Genomic DNA, 22,207 nt, shown 5'->3' with positions numbered 1-22,207 from the left:
GGGGAGGCGATGGAAACTGTACAATCTCTGACAGGAACATTCTGATTTAGTTTTAGGTTTATGGTCGAAGCACTCCAATTTAAGCCAATCATTCAGTTTTGTCTGGTTCTATGTACAACCACGAGCAGCACATGTTGTCCCCAAGCTCCGTAACATTTCAACATCTAGAGAGTGAATATCTTATTATTGCTTATCCCAGTTGGCTACTTCTAAAACCAAAAATACCGCCGGTCAACTCAGTACTTTGCTAAATCCGCCGGAAGTGCCACCCATAATCGTTTCCCCAGTAACCTCCCCGGGAAACTTGTGGACAGGCAGAAACACAAACAGGAAGTACCCGTGCTAAGATCTATTCAACGCTGGTCTGACCAATCGCAATCTATGCTTCAAGATTGTTTTGATCATGCGGACTGGGATATGGTCCGAGTAGCCTCGGATAATAACATTGATGTATACACGGACATGGTGACTGAGTTCATCAGGAAGTGTATGGGGGATATTGTTCCCACTGTGACTATTAAAAGCTACCCAAACCAGAAACCGTGGATATACAGGATGTCAGCATTCGCGCTAAACTGAAAGTGCGAACCACCACATTTAACAGTGTTAAGGTGATTGGGAATATGGTCTAATACAAACAGTGTAGTTATTCCCTCCTTAGGCAACTTCTTAGGGATAGACCACTTTTTTTTAAAATGTGCCTAAAATGACAGGATATGCATATTTTTGGCATCATTTGAAAGGAAACACTTTGAAGTTTGTGGAAATGTGAATTGAATGTAGGAGAATATAACACAATAGATCTGGTAGAAGAAAATACAAAGAATTTAGCTTTCCAGTATTAGTAGCCATATTATAAGTTTGCAAAAAACTATGTTTTTTTCTACCACCATCTTTGAAATGCAACAGAAAGGTCCCAGTTCTAGCCACCACTCTGGTTGTAATTCCGATGGTGTCCACAAGATGGCAGTAGTGTATGTGCAAAGTCTCAGACCTTGAAGTATGAGCGAACTACATGACATTTAGTGTGTCATGTCACCCAGGTACATTTGGGAAAATCGAGGAGACATTTGCATTCATATTACATTTTTCTGCAAGAATATCGTCCAATCTGTATACTTTGACTTTGATTTAGCTTTCCAGTATTAGTAGCCATATTATAAGTTTGCAAAACAACCAGTTTTCATAACTTCATAACTCTGAATATTCTTATAATTTTTGTCCAAAAGGAAAAGGCATGCTCCCGTAAAGCACAGCTCATTGGCTATCTATTTAGCTTTGTTTGACCCCAGTTGTTACTTATTTGACAAAGTTAGAGTCGATCAAGTTAAGACCGCCCGCGTCATCGGAGTGACCAAATGTGACCAAATGTGGTGTCCAATAGGATATATTACACCCCTAATGATATAGTGAAGTCTGGTTACGTTCTAGGATCGCTGAGGAATACATATGAATGTGATTTGACTGGTTGAAACCACGTTTAGGGTTATACTTTCACAGATTCCTTTCATTGCAAATTCAACGAGTGGAAATACAAAAATCGATCGTGCATGCTATATGGACCTTTTTAGGATATGAAAAAAGGATTTTACCTAACGAAACGACACTTCATGTTATCTCTGGGACCCTTTGGATGATAAATCAGAGCAAGATTTCAGAATGCAAGTACACATTTCACCTTCAGAGGTGAATATATCAAACCTATCGCAGTGAAAAAACTGAAAAAAGACTGAAAAACAGCTTCCATCTCAAGGCCATCAGACTGTTAAATAGACATCACTAGACGGCTACCACCCGGTTACTCAACCCTGCACCTTAGAGGCTGCTGCCCCATATACATAGACATGGAATCACTGGTCACTTAAATAATAGAACACTAGTCACTTTAATAATGTTTACATACAGCTTTACTCATCTCATATGTATATACTGTATACCATTCTACTGTATTTTAGCCAATGCCACTCCGACATAGCTCGTCCTAATATTTATATTTTTCTTAATTCCATTATTTTACTTTAATATGTGTGTGCATTGTTGTGAATTGTTAAATATTACTACACTGTTGGAGCTAGGAACACAAACATTTCACTACATCCTCAATAACATCTGCTAAATATGTGTATTTGACCAATAACGTTTAATTTGATTTAGTATAGCAAGGATTTTACAGCTTACTAATAGTGCATCTCACCACGCTGTTCTGTACAAGATAAAGTGAGGGTAGCACAGTAACAGTTATTTCAAATCTGTTGATAACTGATATTGATCTCAATGATCCATTCTAGGAATGGTGTTAATTCTGTTAATCTGGAAGGGGTATTTGACGGGGGGAGGGGGAGAAAAGCTGGCATTTATAAACCATTGATGAATCGACGAATGCTGCTTCGGAGCTGGAAAATGGTTGCTGGCACTGGGAGTCGTAGCTGGTTGCCAATGTGGGGCCCCCTTTAGCACATGTCTGAATGTACATGGGTTGTTTGAGGACACAGTAATTTATGCTACTCGATCCTGACAAAAGACAGCCAGCAAGCGAGAGAGAGGGTGCCTGGCCCTGGGAAGAAGCATGCCAGGAATTTTAAGAGCTGAGACTGCTGGCTCAGTGCTGCCTCCAGATGTGGGAAGGGATGCTAGGCTTTATGCTAGCTAGCTACCTGGAGATGAGAGGCTGCAGTGCATGCTACTTAGCCTGTGCACTGAGGCAGGAGGTAGGAGGCAGGGAGGAAGGAGAGATGTGTCTCAAATCACACCCTATTCCCCATGTAGTGTACTACTTCCTATTGCTTATAGTGCACTACTTTTGACCAGAGTCATTCATCTTCAGAGCCAAAAGTAGTTCACTGTATGGGTGTGGCTCTGAAAGTGGATAGTACTGTATGAGCAATAGGATGTGATTTGAGACACAGCCATGGTCTCTCCCCCCCACCTCTCCTCTCCTTCACTTATGACAATGGCCAGGTCCTCTGTTGAGTCCATAGTTCATAGTTGCGTTTGATTGACAACCATAAGCCTATAAACTAAGACTTTCCAAGACCGGTTTCAAACATGGACAACTTGCTAGCTAACATCCTTATTTGCATTTTGTGTGGGTATCATCTCTACAAAATGAACCAAACCATTTTGGAACAATAGATACATAAATAAATATCCAAAGTATGAGGCCTGGTTTGATAAAATTCTATAAGACTATAGAGTTTTGTGAGCATTTCATTCGGTGTACAGTATATTGGTATGTGTAATGTGTAATGTAAGTGTAATGTGTAATTTGAGACACTCAGCCTGCTATGTCTGGGGCTAGGAGAGACATTACTGAGTAATAAATGTGTGACCTGAAGGTCTGCACCTGCTGTGGGGAGTCCACAACTTCTTATCTCTCCTCAAGATCTGGAGTAGACCCATCATTCCTGTGAATCACTTCCAGCACCATTAAGACAGCAGCAGCCAGCAGTCGAGATAGTTGGGATCCTAAGGTAGGCAGGGCTGAAGGCACCACTGGGATTTTCAAGTAAACTTTACCATTAGGAATGATGCACACATGCATGCACGCACACGTACACACACATGCACACACTGTGTAGAGCACAGGTGGCTGGTGGCACTTTAAAATGGGGAGGTCGGGCTTATAGTAATGGCTGGAATGGAATGGAATTAATGGAATGGTATCAAACACATCAAACACATGATTTCTACGTGTTTTAATGCCATTCCATTTATCCCATTCCAGCCATTATTATGAGCTGTCCTCCCCTCACCAACCTGCTGTGGGGTAGAGGAGAGGGTATCTGCCCAGAAGATCAGGGGTTGTCAGCTAGGTCAATCTCAATCGCTATCCACAACTGCAGAGATACTGTGTGTCTGTATACTCTTAGAAAAAGGGTTATTTTCCATGGAACCCAAAAGGGTTCCTCAAAGGGTTCTCATATGGGGACAGTCGAAGAACCGTTTTAGGTTCTAGATAGCACCTTTTGTTCTATGCAGCGAGTGTCGGTAATTGTAAATATTCACCCTAACTCTTTCCATCATACTGTAAGCTTATGAGACGGTCCGGATTTCTGTTGATATTGAGAGTCGAACTTGGGAGAGAGATTGCTGGCTTCGCTTTCCTTAAAACACATGTTTCCCATTAATTGTTGAATGGAACGTTTTCCAATTAGAAGAGCCTGGGGGATGCGTAAAATAGTGGAGGATTACGCTAAAAAGACGAGGTCTCTAAATTGTATTCTATCACACATAAAATCAGAGCTCTGTTATCTGTTAAAGACCTCCAATTCTCAACCTATAGACCCCCTTTCTCCGAAAAAATAAAAGCTATTCTTTAAAACAATAGGGGTGGTAGGTATATGATAGCTTTTGAAAAATTCCAAAACTGAATTGATGCTGAACATTCGTTGTGGTACTAGGCCAGATGCTGCCCACACAGTCAGTTGTGAGGTTATGGGTTGATAATAATCACATGAACATGTTCTGTGAGCCATCCTGACATATCTACAGTACACAGTATGATGAGAGAGTGGGTCAAAAGACTAGCGACACTCAGCCCTGAACCACAATACCCCTCTCGCTCTTTCTCTCTGTCTCTGTCTCTGTCTCTCTCTCAATTCAATTCAATTCAATTCAATTCAATTAAAGGGGCTGTTTTGGCATGGGAAACATATGTTAACATTGCCAAAGCAAGTGAAGTAAATAATATACAAAAGTGAAATAAACAATAAAAATTAACAGTAAACATTACACTCACAGAAGTTCCAAAAGAATAAAGACATTACAAATGTCATATTATGTATATATACAGTGTTGTAACGATGTACAAATGGTTCAAGTACACAAGGGAAAATAAATAAGCATAAATATGGGTTGTATTTACAATGATGTTTGTTCTTCACTGGTTGTCCTTTTCTTGTGGCAACAGGTCACAAATCTTACTGCTGTGATGGTACACTGGTATTTCACCCAGTAGATATGGGAGTTTATCAAAATCGGGTTTGTTTTCTAATTCTTTGTGGATCTGTGTAATCTGAGGGAAATATGTGTCTCTAATATGGTCATACATTGGGAAGGAGGTTAGGAAGTGCAGCTCAGTTTCCACCTCATTTTGTGGGCAGTGTGCACATAACCTGTCTTCTCTTGAGAGCCAGGTCTGCCTACGGCAGCCTGTCTCAATAGCAAGGCTATGCTCACTGAGTCTGTACATAATCAAGGCTTTCCTAAAGTTTGGCTCAGTCACAGTGGTCAGGTATTCTGCCACTGTGTACTCTCTGTTTAAGGCCAAATAGCATTCATTCTTTCCAATGTGTCAAGTAATTATCTTTTTGTTTCCTCATGATTTGGTTGGGTCTAATTGTGTTGATGTCCTGGGGCTCTGTGGGGTGTGTTTGTGTACAGAGCCTTAGGACCAGCTTGCTTAGGGGACTCTTCTCCAGGTTCATCTCTCTGTAGGTGATGGCTTTGTTATGGAAGGTTTGGGAATCACTTCCTTTTAGGTGGTTGTAGAATTTCTGTATTTTGATAATTAGTGGGTACCGCCCTAATTCTGCTCTGCATGTATTATTTGCTGTTCTATGTTGTACACTGAGGATATTTTTGCAGAATTCTACATGCAGAGTCTCAATTTGGTGTTTGTCCCATTTTGTGAATTCTTGGTTGGTGAGTGGACCCCAGACCTCAAAATCATGAAGGGCAATGGGTCTGTCTGTCTGTCTGTCTGTCTGTCTGTCTGTCTGTCTGTGTCTATCTCTCTCTGTCTATCTCTCTCTCTCACTCAGTCTATCTGTCTCTCTCTCTGTCTATCTGTCTCTCTCGCTCTCTCTCTGTCTATCTGTTGCTCTCTCTCTCTCTCTCTCTCTGTCTATCTTTCTCTCTCTCTGTCTATCTGTTGCTCTCTCTCTCTCTGTCTCTCTGTCTCTCTCTCTGTCTATCTGTCTCTCTGTCTCTCTCTCAGTCTATCTGTCTCTTAATCTCTCTCTCTCAAATTGTTCAACCCAATTTGCTTTATTGGCATGACATAACAATGTACATATTGCCAAAGCTTACTTTGGATATTTACAATATTAAAATAATAAGAATCAAAATTGTCAACGGGACAACAGTAACAAAAATAACCAAGGGTCAAAATAACCATACGCTGAACAATAACAATAAGCATTGAGTACATGTGCAGGTTGGTTGGTCTGTCAGACACTGTCTCTCATCTTATGGCAGGCAGAAATGTACTGCGCTGCCAACCCACAGCTCTCTGCATCCTCCCCCAACAGGACAGGTAGCCTATTCTCATCAAAGAGGTCTTTGAAACCTTGAATAAGGGTTTCAAATTTGGGGAAATTACTCTAATTGTTTTATATTTTTGACATTTTGTCAGGAAATGCAGCTCCGTCTCAGGTTCCGCTGTTATGCAGTGATTGCACAGCCTTTCCTCCACAGGGAGCCAGGTTTTCCTGTGTCTACCCTTCTCAATGGCAAGGCTGTGCTCACTGAGCCTTACTTTGTCAAGGTTTTTTCAGTAACCATGGTCAAATAGTTAGCCACAGTGTACTGTCAATTTAGGGCCAGATAGCACTGCATTTCGCTTACTGCTTGTGTTTCCCAATAAGCAATGTAGTTTTGTGTTTGACTGTGTTGGAATTTGATTTATTCTGATTGATTGGATGTTCTGGTCCTGAGGCTTCAGTGTGCTAGTAGAACAGGTTTGTGTGCTCAGCCCCAGGACCAGCTGGATGAGGGGACTCTTTTCTTTGCTCAGCTCCTGGCATTGCAGGGCTTGGTAATGATATGAGAGGGGGTCACTGTATTTTAGATTTAGTTTCCAAAACTGAATTGCTTGTAAAGGCACGGGGACAAAGACCAAACAAACACGTAACAAAAACACAGGGTTGAAACCTAAAACAAAAGTGTGAGATGTACCTCGAATAAATACACAAACGCATAATGATCATCACACAGGATGAGACCCGTAATCATCTGCACAATCCACAATGGCACAAAAGCCAAAACACACAGCACAGGTACTCACTTGCACCTAACGACATTGTAACAGGACAATGGTATACCAAGGGCACAGTTATACAATTACAAATCACTGGGAATAGGGGCCGGGTGTGTTCGGCCAGCTGCCGAAGTTGTGGCGGCGTCGGACGGACCAGTAGCAGTGGCTTCGGATGGACAGGCTGTGGCGGCGTCGGACGGACCAGTTGGTGGCTGATGAAGTTGCGTTGTTGGACGGCGGCGTCGGACGGACCAGTAGCAGTGACTTCGGATGGACAGGCTGTGGCGGCGTCGGACGGACCAGTTGGTGGCTGATGAAGTTGCGTTGTTGGACGGCGACGTCGGACGACCCAGTTGCAGTTGCCGAATTTGCGGTGACGCCGCACGGACCAGTTGCAGCATCGTCGGACGGGCCATTCCCGCTGTCTCCCTTAACCTCTCTAGGGTATGTGGGACGCTAGCGTCCCATCTGGCCAACATCCAGTGAGATTGCAGAGCGCCAAATTCAATTACAGAAATGCTCATTATTAAAATTCAGAAAACAAAACATATTTTACATAGGTTTAAAGATTAACTTCTTGTTAAACCAACCACAGTGTCATATTTATAAAATGCTTTTCGGCGAAAGCATACCTAGCCCAGAACATACCTAGCCCAGAACATAGCCCAGTTGACAAATTATTACAAACAGTAACCAGCCAAGCAGAAGCGTTACAAAACTCAGAAATAGAGATAAAATGAATCCCTTACCTTTGATGATCTTCATATGGTGGCAATCAGAAGACATTCATTTACTCAATAAATGTTCCTTTTGTTCGATGAAGTCTCTTTAAATCCAAAAACCTCAGTTTTGTTAGCGCATTTTCTTCAGTAATCCACAGGCTCAAACTCAGTCAAAACAATCAGACAAAAAAATCTGAATTGTATCCGTAAAGTTCATAGAAACATGTCAAACGATGTTTATATTCAATCCTTGGGTTGTTTTTTAGCCTAAATGATCTATAATATTTCAACCGGACAATAACGTCGTCAATATAAAAGGTAAACAAGAAATACACATGTGCCTGAAAAAACTCTGCGACACATTAGGGTCCACTCGTTCAGACTGGTCTTACTCCCTCATTTATAAGAATACAAGCCTGAAACGATTTCTAAAGACTGTTGACATCTAGTGGAGGCATAGGAACTGCAAATGGAGTCCTAAGTCAATGGATACTGTAATGGCATTGAATAGAAAACTACAAAAATTTAAAAAACTATTTCCTGAATGGATTTTTCTCAGGTTTTCGCCTGCTAAATCAGTTCTGTTATACTCAGACACTATTTTAACAGTTTTGGAAACTGTAGAGTGTTTTCTATCCAAATCTACCAGTTATATGCATATCATATCTTCTGGGCCGGAGTAGCAGGCCGTTTAATTTGGGCATGCTTTTCATCCAAAATTCCAAATGCTGCCCCCTACCCTAGAGAGGTTAATGGTCAATATTCTGTCACGGTGGTATGAATGATTCGGGAGACATGCGCAGGAATGTGTAACAGGGTTTTTTATTACACCCCAAAGTACGTGCCGTGTAAAGTACCAAACAAACACTATACAAAACACAGGGTTGAAACCCAAACAAAAGAGCGAGGAGCATCTCAAATAAATAACACAATGATTACCACACGGGACGAGACTTGAAATCATCTGCGCAATCGACAATGGCACGAAAGCCAGAAAACACAGCACAGGTACTCACACGAACCAATGGACATTGTAACAATAATCGACAGCACCATGATGAATAAAGGGCACATATAATCCGTGGGAATAGGGGCCAGGTGTGCGCAATGGAAGTTCCAGAGGGATCCGTGACAACCCTACACCTCGCTGCCATAAAGTGCAGTTGGTTCAATGACACATTTAATTAGTTTTAGCCAAATTTTAATAGGTATTTCAATTTGATTTCGTTTTTTAATGGTGTAGAAGGCCCTGCGTGCTTTTTATCTCAGTTCATTCACTGCATCATTAAGGTGTCCAGTTGAGCTTTTTTTTAAACCTAAGTAATTGTAGTGTGCGCAGTACTCCATATATTTTGTACCAATTGAGAACTTTGGTCTAATTCCCTGAGATCTGGATCTTCTCTCGCTCTCTCTCTGTCTATCTGTCTGTCTGTCTCTCTCTCTCTCTCTGTCTATCTGTCTCTCTCTCTCTCTGTCTCTCTCTCTCTCTCAATTAAATTAAATTCAAGGGGCTGTTTTGGCATGGGAAACATATGTTAACATTGCCAAAGCAAGTGAAGTAGAAAATATACAGTGAAATAAACAGTAAAATGAACAGTAAACATTACACTCATAGAAGTTCCAAAAGAATAAGACATTACTAATGTCATATTATGTATACATACTGTTGTGACAATGTGCAAATGGTTAAAGTACAAAAGGGAAAATAAATAAACATAAATATGGGTTGTATTTACAATGATGTTTGTTCTTCACTGGTTGTCCTTTTCTTGTGGCAACAGGTCACAAATCTTGCTGCTGTGATGGCACACTGTGGTATTTCACCAAGTAGATATTGGAGTTTATCAAAATCGGGTTTGTTTTCGAATTCATTGAGGATCTGTGTAATCTGAGGGAATGTGTCTCTAATATGGTCATACATTTGGCAGGAGGTTAGGAAGTGCAGCTCAATTTCCATCTCATTTTGTGGGCAGTGTGCACATAGCCTGTCTTCTGCCTACAGCGGCCTTTCTCAATAGCAGGCTAAGCTTTCTTTAAGTCTGGGTCAGTCACAGTGGTCAGGTATTCTGCCACTGTGTACTCTCTGTTTAGGGCCAAATAGCATTATAGTTTGCTCTGTTTTTTGTTAATTCTTTCCAATTTGTCAAGTAATTATCTTTTTGTTTTCTCATGACTTGGTTGGGTATAATTGTCTTGCTGTCCTGGTGCTCAGTAGTGTCTGTTTGTGTTTGTGAACAGAGCCCCAGGACCAACTTAGGGGACTCTTGTCCAGGTTCCTCTCTCTGTAGGTGATGGCTTTGTTATGGAAGGTTTGGGAATCACTTCCTTTTAGGTGGTTGTAGAATTTAACGTCTCTTTTCTGGATTTTGATCGGCCTAATTCTGCACTGCATGCATGATTTGGTGTTTTACGTTATACACTGAGGATACTTTTGCAGAATTCTGCATGCAGAGTCTCAATTTGGTGTTTGTCCCATTTTGTGAATTCTTGGTTGGTGAGCGGACCCCAGACCTCACAACCATAAAGGGCAATGGGTTCTATAACTGATTAAAGTATTTTTTGCCTGATCCTAATTGGTATGTCAAATTTCATGTTCCTTTTGATGGCATAGAGGGCCTTCTTGCCTTGTCTCTCAGATCGTTCACAGCTTTGCGGAAGTTACCTGTGATGCTGATGTTTAGGCCAAGGTATGTATAATTTTTTGTGTGCTCTAGGGCAATGGTGTCTAGATGGAATTTGTATTTGTGGTCCTGGCGACTGGACCTTTTCTGGAACGCCATTATTTTGGTCTTACTGAGATTTACTGTCAGGGCCCAGGTCTGGCAGAATCTGTGCAGAAGATCTAGGTGCTGCAGTAGGCCCTCTTGTTTGGTGACAGAAGCACTAAATCATCAGCAAACAGTAGACATTTGACTTCAGATTCTAGTAGGGTGAGGCCAGGTGCTGCAGACTGTTCTAGTGCCCTCGCCAATTCGTTGATACATACAGTGCCTTGCGAAAGTATTCGGCCCCCTTGAACTTTGCGACCTTTTGCCACATTTCAGGCTTCAAACATAAAGATATAAAACTGTATTTTTTTGAGAAGAATCAACAACAAGTGGGACACAATCATGAATTGGAACGACATTTATTGGATATTTCAAACTTTTTAACAAATCAAAAACTGAAAAATTGGCCGTGCAAAATTATTCAGCCCCCTTAAGTTAATACTTTGTAGCGCCACCTTTTGCTGCAATTACAGCTGTAAGTCGCTTGGGGTATGTCTCTATCAGTTTTGCACATCGAGAGACTGCAATTTTTTCCCATTACTCCTTGCAAAACAGCTCGAGCTCAGTGAGGTTGGATGGAGAGCATTTGTGAACAACAGTTTTCAGTTCTTTCCACAGATTCTCGATTGGATTCAGGTCTGGACTTTGACTTGGCCATTCTAACACCTGGATATGTTTATTTTTGAACCATTCCATTGTAGATTTTGCTTTATGTTTTGGATCATTGTCTTGTTGGAAGACAAATCTCCGTCCCAGTCTCAGGTCTTTTGCAGACTCCATCAGGTTTTCTTCCAGAATGGTCCTGTATTTGGCTCCATCCATCTTCCCATCAATTTTAACCATCTTCCCTGTCCCTGCTGAAGAAAAGCAGGCCCAAACCATGATGCTGCCACCACCATGTTTGACAGTGGGGATGGTGTGTTCAGCTGTGTTGCTTTTACGCCAAACATAACGTTTTGCATTGTTGCCAAAAAGTTCAATTTTGGTTTCATCTGACCAGAGCACCTTCTTCCACATGTTTGGTGTGTCTCCCAGGTGGCTTGTGGCAAACTTTAAACGACACTTTATGGATATCTTTAAGAAATGGCTTTCTTCTTGCCACTCTTCCATAAAGGCCAGATTTGTGCAATATACGACTGATTGTTGTCCTATGGACAGTCTCCCACCTCAGCTGTAGATCTCTGCAGTTCATCCAGAGTGATCATGGGCCTCTTGGCTGCATCTCTGATCAGTCTTCTCCTTGTATGAGCTGAAAGTTTAGAGGGACGGCCAGGTCTTGCTAGATTTGCAGTGGTCTGATACTCCTTCCATTTCAATATTATCGCTTGCACAGTGCTCCTTGGGATGTTTAAAGCTTGGGAAATATTTTTGTATCCAAATCCGGCTTTAAACTTCTTCACAACAGTATCTCGTGGTGTGTTCCTTGTTCTTCATGATGCTCTCTGCGCTTTTAACGGACCTCTGAGACTATCACATTGCAGGTGCATTTATACGGAGACTTGATTACACACAGGTGGATTGTATTTATCATCATTAGTCATTTAGGTCAACATTGGATCATTCAGAGATCCTCACTGAACTTCTGGAGAGAGTTTGCTGCACTGAAAGTAAAGGGGCTGAATAATTTTGCACGCCCAATTTTTCAGTTTTTGATTTGTTAAAAAAGTTTGAAATATCCAATAAATGTCATTCCACTTCATGATTGTGTCCCACTTGTTGTTGATTCTTCACAAAAAAATACAGTTTTATATTTTTATGTTTGAAGCCTGAAATGTGGCAAAAGGTCGCAAAGTTCAAGGGGGCCGAATACTTTCGCAAGGCACTGAATGTTGAAGAGGGTGGGCCTTAAGCTGTATCCCTGTCTCACACCAGGCCCTGTGGGAAGAAATTTGTGTTTTTTGCCAATTTTAACCGCACACTTGTTTGTGTACATGGATTTTATAATGTTGTATGTTGTATGAGGAAATGTACGAGTCTGCTCTCAATGATAATGCAGAGGATTTTCCCAAGGTTGCTGTTGACGCATATCCCACGTGAGTTATTGGGGTCAAATTTGTCTCTACCTTTGTGGATTGGGGTGATCAGTCCTTGCTTCCAAATATTGGGGAAGATGCCAGAGCTAAGGATGATGTTAAAGAGTTTTAATATAGCCAATTGGAATTTGTTTTCTGTATATTTTATCATTTCATTTAGGATACCATCAATACCACAGGCCTTTTTGGGTTGGATGGTTTGTATCTTGTCTTGTAGCTCCTTCAAGGTAATTGGAGAATCCAGTGGGTTCTGGTAGTCTTTAATACTTGATTCTAAGATTTATATTTGATCATGTATATGTTTTTGCTGTTTGTTCTTTGTTATACAGCCAAAAATAATATGAAGTGCATACATCTCCCATACATCTCCATTTTGTAAAGATAATTCTTTGTGTTGTTGTTTGTTTAGTGTTTTCCAATTTTCCCAGAAGTGGTTAGAGTCTATGGATTCTTCAATTACATTTAGCTGATTTCTGATGTGCTGTTCCTTCTTTTTCCGTAGTGTATTTCTGTAGTTTAGTGATTCACCATAGTGAAGCCATAGACATAGGTTTCCTGGGTCTCTATGTTTTTGGTTGGACAGGTTTCTCAATTTCTTTCTTAGGTTTTTGCATTCTTCATCAAACCATTCGTCATTGTTGTTCATTTACTTATTTCTCTCTCTCTCTGTCTCTCTCTCTCTCTCTCTCTATCTGTCTCTGTCTCTCTGTCTCTCTCTATCTCTCTCTCTCTCCAAAAGACTGGTGACACTTTGACCACAACCCAAATACCCCTCTCTCTTTTTCTCTCCCTCCCATTCTCTGTGTCTCTCCATCATGCCAGGCCCCTGCTGGACTGGCTTTGTTTCTTAATAGGGGCTAATACTCAACCCTGGCTCCTTCCGTGGGGACGGGCCCTATGAATACCCCCAGTGTGTGCCTGCTCCCTCTCTCTGTTCCTGCTCATTCTCTCAGGGAATGCCAATGCCATGAGGTAAGGAGCCTTTGTACCTCCCAGACCAGAGCAACACACACACTCACACACACATGCACACACAAACACACACACACACAAACACACACTGTTCACGTGGTGCCAACGGCCCTCAGAAGGAACTATTGTAAACTCACTCACACTTTCAATCAGTACTGAATGTCCTGCAGAAAGTGTTAAAGCAGGGGTAGAACTTAGGAAGCGCATTGATTTAAAAAAATCCCAACGTGCTCATTGTCCGAATCAATAAAGATATCGAAGGTCGGATTCCCTCCCAGGCTGATGGGGAAAAAAGGAAGGAGGATTCCGTAAGAGCAGTAATACTTTGTAAGACATCATACTATATCAGATTTGACGTCATTGCGCTTAAACTTTGATAACCTTTTGGCTTTCGCATACTGTGTTATTTAAGAGCTCTCATGGTATCGAGGTGTCCTCAATCCCACAATACCTCTTCATGGGCTCTGAACAGCCACGGACCACACAGTGAGTGAGCTTATTAAAATGGCCCCCGAGAGGGGTGAAGGGGGCAGTGTGTACCCCTAAGAGGGCATCCAAGGCGGTCATTGTGTTCACTGGCATAGGTACTATGTTGGAGAAGCATTATCTCAGGCTAAACCAGGACAGACCAGGCCTATCTAAACAGACTGCTAACAGAATGCTGAGCCAGCCATGTTTTTGTGTTGTGACTTCCTCTCTCGCAGGGGGGCTTCACATAACCCCCCCCCCCCTCTCTCTCTCTCAGCTCTTCTCTTCTTTGGAGGCGGAATCTTTCCCAAGGTCAGTACCAGTGCTTTCAAAGGATGAGAGAGAGAGAGAGAGAGAGAGAGAGAGAGAGAGGGAGAGAGAGAGAGAGAGAGAGAAAGAGGGTTGTGTCCTCAATCCACATACAACAGGACTAGAGACCTCCTTGTGGACAAGGCGTTGGAAGGGTTTGAGAAGGGTTTTGGACTGGAAACTTAGGTTTTGTGTTTCAATGGAACTGAACAGAGGGATGCATGACTTTCAGCTCTTCTGTAATGTTTGGTCATGGTAGACAGGTGACCCACATCTGATTGGAATACAGTAATTCCCTTTACCTAGTCATTTCAATTGCTGACATATAGTATTTCTGAGAAAACCTCACATAACTTTACAATACATTGTATGTACAGTCGGAAAGCGCATAAGGCAGAATAATACTGAGTATGAATCAAAGTAGGGAAAACAAAGTCACAGAGTGTTTCAGAGTAGGCCTGGATATCATGATCCTAGCCATATTATCATATACTGGAACAAAATGATGGCATCCTCACAAAAGGGCACTCAAACAGTGGGAATAGAGAGAACATGCACTGACCTGCCTCCACTCGTCTCCCAGTCTCTACACAGTCCACAGCCTCTAGAGTACAGCATCTGCAAACGGCAACAAAGGTATGGTCAGATCAGATGAAGGCCAAAGTACAGAATTAAATAGAACATTGTCTCTATAGTATATTGGCATATGGGAAAAATAAAAATAAAAATACACGGAAAATCTTCCAGGATATAATGTACAGTACCATATCATCATATCAACCCATGTGACCCCACAGCGCTGTGTATACCATTAGTGATGGACCATGTGACCTTGCTGCGGTGGTATAGCTGAGCAGGTTGTTGACTCATTGGGCAAATGGAGGGGAATACAGTATATCGAGAATAACATTTCCCACTGCTCATTTGCCTTGATTGCAAATTAATAGCATATCAAAAACCACAAGCAAAGAATTCAAGTAACACTTTGTCCGTGTAATACCACACGACAGGATATTTCAGGACTTTCCCCGAAATGACAGCGAAATGACAAACTCCCACTTAAGTCTTTGAAATGCACTTGATGCCATGACACCACGAGAGCCTTCAACAGTCAATTGTGCAGCACTAGTATCTCAATCAAAAGCTCTTAACAGACTCCCTTAACAGATTTGCGTTGACTCTTTCTTTTGACGTAGGCTACTTCACATACTCAGCCTGTGACCTCTGCACATAATAAAACCCCACTAAACCCCTCAATGCATGAAGTACCAAGAGAGCATCGTCTGTTCCAGGTTGGCTAGGCTCTGGGCCCTACAAATAATCTTGTGAGGTCTGTTAAACTCTGGGTTCTACACATATTCCTGAGGTTGGCTAGGCTCTAGGTTCTACACGTAATCCTGTGACATCATGGTGGGAAGACATCAAAAGAGGAACCAAGGAAAAAGATGGTACCCCAGGGAAATGTCAGCATGGATGGTATGGTAAATGGTACCTCTCTGATGACCCACATGAATGCTATAGGATTATGGTGACTATTGTTGGTGTTTATCTCTGGCGTTGTCTCCAACCTTGGCTGGTAGCTCTCCTGGCTCCCTAGCAGTCTGGTTGTTGGCATATTCTTATTTACTGCTTATCGTTGTGTTATTATGTCCTTATGGAGGTACGATCAAATAAAGTGTTACCTAATGTAGGCTTCTAATGGCCGCCTAAAATATAGCTGTGTGACACCCAGAGAAGATTAGGACATGGTCTATCTAAGTACACCGCAACATGTTCAGTCCCAACCCAGATGGAAATCGGGGTCCGTGGTGTTTATGAGAAAGGGACTGTGGCCGCCTGATGTACAAAGACTTCTGAAGAGAAAACGACCCACAATTACACTGGTGTTTCTTAAAGATATTGTTCCTGTTTTAACCTCCAATAATGTGTTTGATCTATTTGGGGAAAAGCGTTAAAAGGAACATTTGCTGACTCCAACAAAAGTTGAGTGGAGGAGGCCATCACAGCTCCCTGTATCATTAAAGACAATGACCTTGATCAGCGTGATGGGACAGCTTGGCTCCAGATGAGAGGACAGCTATTTCCATCCACTCCATTTATTTGTGTGTTTGTATTAAGACACCTACACCAGGCAGCAGGCAGCAGGCAGCGCCGTGCTGATAAAGCATAAAAAGCCACTGTTTCCCCTGGCGAGACAGCAATGGGACAAGTGGATATGTGCCAGTGACTGACTGTTCAACTGACGCCCTGGCTTGCTGGGCGCCCGACTACTCCACTGACTGACTGGCTGGCTGATTGGAGCTTGGCTGGATGACTGACTGGTTGGATGACTGGCTGTCTGGTTGGATGACTGACTGACTAACTGGCTGGATGACTGACTTACAGGCTGACCAGAGAGCTCCTCTCAGCGCCACCTCCCTGCCTGCGCGGACAGACTGCTTGCGCAAGTCTAAGAGAATGCACATCTGATAGCCCCCCTGACAAACTCACTGAGATTTTACGATGGATGGACAATGTCAGAGATACGGTATGGTATAACAGGGTCATTGTCACAGTTTGTTCCATAGAAGAGGGAAGAGAAACTAGCATGTAACGCTGCATTCAAATGTTACTCTGAATCTTATTTTCTAGTTGGTGAAGTCATAAATTGCTTGGTCGGTCTAATGAGATAGCTAGATAAATCAAATCAAATCAAATTTGATTTGTCACATACACATGGTTAGCAGATGTTAATGCGAGTGTAGCGAAGTGCTTGTGCTTCTAGTTCCGACAATGCAGTAATAACCAACGAGTAATCTAACCTAACAATTCCACAACTACTACCTTAAACACACAAGTGTAAAGGGATAAAGAATATGTACATATATATGAATGAGTGATGGTACAGAACGGCATAGGCACGATGCAGTAGATGGTATCGAGTACAGTATACACATATGAGATGAGTAATGTAGGGTATGTAAACAAAGTGGCATAGTTTAAAGTGGCTAGTGATACATGTATTACATAAAGATGCAGTAGATGATGTAGAGTACAGTATATACATATACATATGAGATGAGTAATGTAGGGTATGTAAACATTATATTAAGTGGCATTGTTTGAAGTGGCTAGTGATACATTTTTTACATCAATTTCCATCAATTCCATAATTAAAGTGGCTGGAGTTGAATCAGTATGTTGGCAGCAGCCACTCAATGTTAGTGGTGGCTGTTTAACAGTCTGATGGCCTTGAGACAGAAGCTGTTTTTCAGTCTCTCGGTCCCTGCTTTGATGCACCTGTACTGACCTCGCATTCTGGATGATATCGGGGTGAACAGGCAGTGGCTCGGGTGGTTGGTGTCCTTGATGATCTACAGTGCCTTGCGAAAGTATTCGGCCCCCTTGAACTTTGCGACCTTTTGCCACATTTCAGGCTTCAAACATAAAGATATAAAACTGTATTTTTATGTGAAGAATCAACAACAAGTGGGACACAATCATGAAGTGGAACGACATTTATTGGATATTTCAAACTTTTTTAACAAATCAAAAACTGAAAAATTGGGCGTGCAAAATGATTCAGCCCCCTTAAGTTAATACTTTGTAGCGCCACCTTTCGCTGCGATTACAGCTGTAAGTCGCTTGGGGTATGTCTCTATCAGTTTTGCACATCGAGAGACTGCAATTTTTTCCCATTACTCCTTGCAAAACAGCTCGAGCTCAGTGAGGTTGGATGGAGAGCATTTGTGAACAGCAGTTTTCAGTTCTTTCCACAGATTCTCGATTGGATTCAGGTCTGGACTTTGACTTGGCCATTCTAACACCTGGATATGTTTATTTTTGAACCATTCCATTGTAGATTTTGCTTTATGTTTTGGATCATTGTCTTGTTGGAAGACAAATCTCCGTCCCAGTCTCAGGTCTTTTGCAGACTCCATCAGGTTTTCTTCCAGAATGGTCCTGTATTTGGCTCCATCCATCTTCCCATCAATTTTAACCATCTTCCCTGTCCCTGCTGAAGAAAAGCAGGCCCAAACCATGATGCTGCCACCACCATGTTTGACAGTGGGGATGGTGTGTTCAGCTGTGTTGCTTTTACGCCAAACATAACGTTTTGCATTGTTGCCAAAAAGTTCAATTTTGGTTTCATCTGACCAGAGCACCTTCTTCCACATGTTTGGTGTGTCTCCCAGGTGGCTTGTGGCAAACTTTAAACGACACTTTATGGATATCTTTAAGAAATGGCTTTCTTCTTGCCACTCTTCCATAAAGGCCAGATTTGTGCAATATACGACTGATTGTTGTCCTATGGACAGAGTCTCCCACCTCAGCTGTAGATCTCTGCAGTTCATCCAGAGTGATCATGGGCCTCTTGGCTGCATCTCTGATCAGTCTTCTCCTTGTATGAGCTGAAAGTTTAGAGGGACGGCCAGGTCTTGCTAGATTTGCAGTGGTCTGATACTCCTTCCATTTCAATATTATCGCTTGCACAGTGCTCCTTGGGATGTTTAAAGCTTGGGAAATCTTTTTGTATCCAAATCCGGCTTTAAACTTCTTCACAACAGTATCTCGGACCTGCCTGGCGTGTTCCTTGTTCTTCATGATGCTCTCTGCGCTTTTAACGGACCTCTGAGACTATCACAGTGCAGGTGCATTTATACAGAGACTTGATTACACACAGGTGGATTGTATTTATCATCATTAGTCATTTAGGTCAACATTGGATCATTCAGAGATCCTCACTGAACTTCTGGAGAGAGTTTGCTGCACTGAAAGTAAAGGGGCTGAATAATTTTGCACGCCCAATTTTTCAGTTTTTGATTTGTTAAAAAAGTTTGAAATATCCAATAAATGTCGTTCCACTTCATGATTGTGTCCCACTTGTTGTTGATTCTTCACAAAAAAATACAGTTTTATATCTTTATGTTTGAAGCCTGAAATGTGGCAAAAGGTCGCAAAGTTCAAGGGGGCCGAATACTTTCGCAAGGCACTGTATATGGCCTTCCTGTGACATCGGGTGGTGTAGTTGTCCTGGAGGGCAGGTAGTTTGCCCCCGGTGATGCGTTGTGCAGACCTCACTACCCTTTGGAGAGCCTTACGGTTGTGGGCGGAGCAGTTGCCGTACCAGGCAGTGATACAGCCCGACAGGATGCTCTCGATTGTGCATCTGTAGAAATTTGTGAGTGCTTTTGGTGACAAGCCAAATTTCTTCAGCCTCCTGAGGTTGAAGAGGCGCTGCTGCGCCTTCTTCACAACGCTGTCTGTGTGGCTGGACCAATTCAGTTTGTCCGTGATGTGTACGCCGAGGAACTTACTACCCTCTCCACTACTGTCCCGTCGATGTGGATAGGGGGGTGTTTCCTGAAGTCCACAATCATCTCCTTTGTTTTGTTGACGTTGAGTGTGAGGTTATTTTCCTGACACCACACTCTGAGGGCTCTCACCTCCTCCCTGTAGGCCGTCTCGTCGTTGTTGGTAATCAAGCCTACCACTGTAGTGTCGTCTGCAAACTTGATGATTGAGTTGGAGGCGTGTATGGCCAGTCATGGGTGAACAGGGAGTACATGAGAGGGCTCAGAACGCACCCTTGTGGGGCCCTAGTGTTGAGGATCAGCGGGGTGGAGATGTTGTTACCTACCCTCACCACCTGGGGGCGGCCCGTCAGGAAGTCCACTACCCAGTTGCACAGGTCGGAGTCGAGACCCAGGGTCTTGAGCTTGATAACGAGTTTGGAGGGTACTATGGTGTTAAATGCTGAGCTGTAGTCGATGAACAGCAATCTCACACAGGTATTCCTCTTGTCCAGATGGGTTAGGGCAGTGTGCAGCGTGGTTTCGATTGCGTCGTCTGTGGACCTATTGGGGCGGTAAGCAAATTGGAGTGGGTCTAGGGTGTCAGGTACGGTGGAGGTGATATGGTCCTTGACTAGTCTCTCAAAGCACTTCATGATGACAGTTAGTCGTTTAGCTCAGTTACCTTAGCTTTCTTGGGAACAGGAACAATGGTGGCCCTCTTGAAGCATGTGGGAACAGCAGACTGGGATAAGGATGGATTGAATATGTTCGTAAACACACCAGCCAGCTGGTCTGCGCATGCTCTGAGGACGCGGCTGGGGATGCCGTCTGGGCCTTCAGCCTTGCAAGGGTTAACACGTTTAAATGTTTTACTCATGTCGGCTGCAGTGAAGGAGAGTCCGCAGGTTTTGGTAGCGGGCCGTGTCAGTGGCACTGTATTGTCCTCAAAGCAAGTAAAAAAGTTATTTAGTCTGTCTGGGAGCAAGACATCCTGGTCCGCGACGGGGCTGGTTTTCTTTTTGTAATCCGTGATTGACTAACCCTGCCACATACCTCTTGTGTCTGAGCCATTGAATTGCGACTCTACTTTGTCTCTATACTGACACTTAGCTTTTTTGATTGCCTTGCGGAGGGAATAGCTACACGATTTGTATTCGGTCATGTTTCTGGTCACCTTGCCCTGGTTAAAAGCAGTGGTTCGCGCTTTCAGTTTCGCGAGAATGCTGCCATCAATCCACGGTTTCTGGTTTGGGAATGTTTTAATCGTTGCTGTGGGTATAACATCGCCGATGCACTTTCTAATGAACTCGCTCACCGAATCAGTGTATTCGTCAATGTTGTTGTTGGACGCAATGCGGAATATACACTGTATCCCAATCCACGTGATCGAAGCAGTCTTAAAGCGTGGAATCAGTTTGGTCGGACCAGTGTTGAACAGACCTGAGCGCGGGAGCTTCTTGTTTTAGTCTTTGTCTGTAGGCTGGAAGCAACAAAATGGAGTCGTGGTCAGCTTTTCCCGAAAGGAGGGCGGGAGAGGGCCTTATATGCATCACGGAAGTTAGAATAACAATGATCCAGGGTTTTACCAGCCCTGGTTGCGCAATCGATATGCTGATAGAATTTAGGGAGTCTTGTTTTCAGATTAGCCTTGTTAAAATCCCCAGCTAAAATGAATGCAGAATTCCCTTGGTATATAATGCGGTAGACATTTGATTGAGAGGAATTCTAAGTCAGGTGAACAGAAGGACTTGAGTTCCTGTATGTTGTTATGATCACACAACGTCTCGTTAATCATAAGGCATACCCCCCACCCCTCTTCTTACCAGAAACCAGCTGGTTGCACCGACTCCGATAGCGTTTCTTGAGTGAGCCATGTGAAGTGAAGCAAAGAACGTTACAGTCTCTGATGTCTCTCTGGAATGCTACTCTTGCTCGGATTTCATCAACCTTGTTGTCAAGAGACTGGACATTGGCGAGTAGTATGCTAGGGAGTGGTGCGCGATGTGCCCGTCTCCGGAGCCTGACCAGAAGACCGCTACGTTTGCCCCTTTTACGGCGTCGTTGTTTTGGGTCGCCGGCTGGGATCCGATCCATTGTCCTGGGTGGAAGGCAAAACACAGGATCCGCTTCGGGAAAGTCATATTACAGTATTATCAGAAGCTGAGCAAGCTAATGTTGCTAATAATAAATTAGCTTCCTAACATTGACAATATAGTTAAACTAGCTACATTGCTACATTATTATGTTGTAAACAACTTTGTTCCATCATCTTTAATAATCGTTCATAGAAAATGTGAATAATCAGAGTGTTTACGTAATTCCGACTCGTTCAAATAGTCGAAAATAAACGTTTCTGATTATTCTGACACCACTTACTAAATGCATCATAAACACTTGCAATAAACTCACCAACAATATTTTCACTGATACTTGCTGAAATGGTTGGAATTCATGATGATGTAAAAAACTACGATATGGAAAACTATGGAACAGCAGCACACATGAAACAAATCATCTTTGCGCCCACCATTTGATGGCCAATGAAAAACATAGTGGGCAATAACGAAGCACACCACCATGAAAAGAATCCAGTAGCACATTCCAAACAGTAACCGACAGATCTCATAAAACTCTGCACAGGCCAACCCAATATCCCCCTGGAGCTACACTTCAACAAGAA

General features: G+C 42.7%; 1 long non-coding RNA gene across 8 annotated transcripts in view; it reads right to left on the bottom strand.

Moving 5' to 3' along the window:
- LOC149971244 (uncharacterized) overlaps positions 1–22,207 on the bottom strand; it is a 149,391-nt gene that overhangs the window by 66,256 nt on the left and 60,928 nt on the right. For all 8 annotated transcript variants that reach the window (XR_016492675.1, XR_016492670.1, XR_016492674.1 and 5 more), the window contains one exon: positions 14,814–14,869. This is a non-coding gene — a long non-coding RNA (uncharacterized LOC149971244). The remainder of the gene's footprint in view (positions 1–14,813; positions 14,870–22,207) is intronic.

The sequence above is a fragment of the Oncorhynchus mykiss genome, chromosome 27 (assembly GCF_057628025.1).
Source record: "Oncorhynchus mykiss isolate SJ-2025 chromosome 27, ASM5762802v1, whole genome shotgun sequence".
Taxonomy (NCBI): Eukaryota; Metazoa; Chordata; class Actinopteri; order Salmoniformes; family Salmonidae; genus Oncorhynchus; species Oncorhynchus mykiss.
The sequence above is the reverse complement of the archived record's forward strand: the minus strand, read 5'-3'. Positions and strand labels throughout refer to the sequence as shown.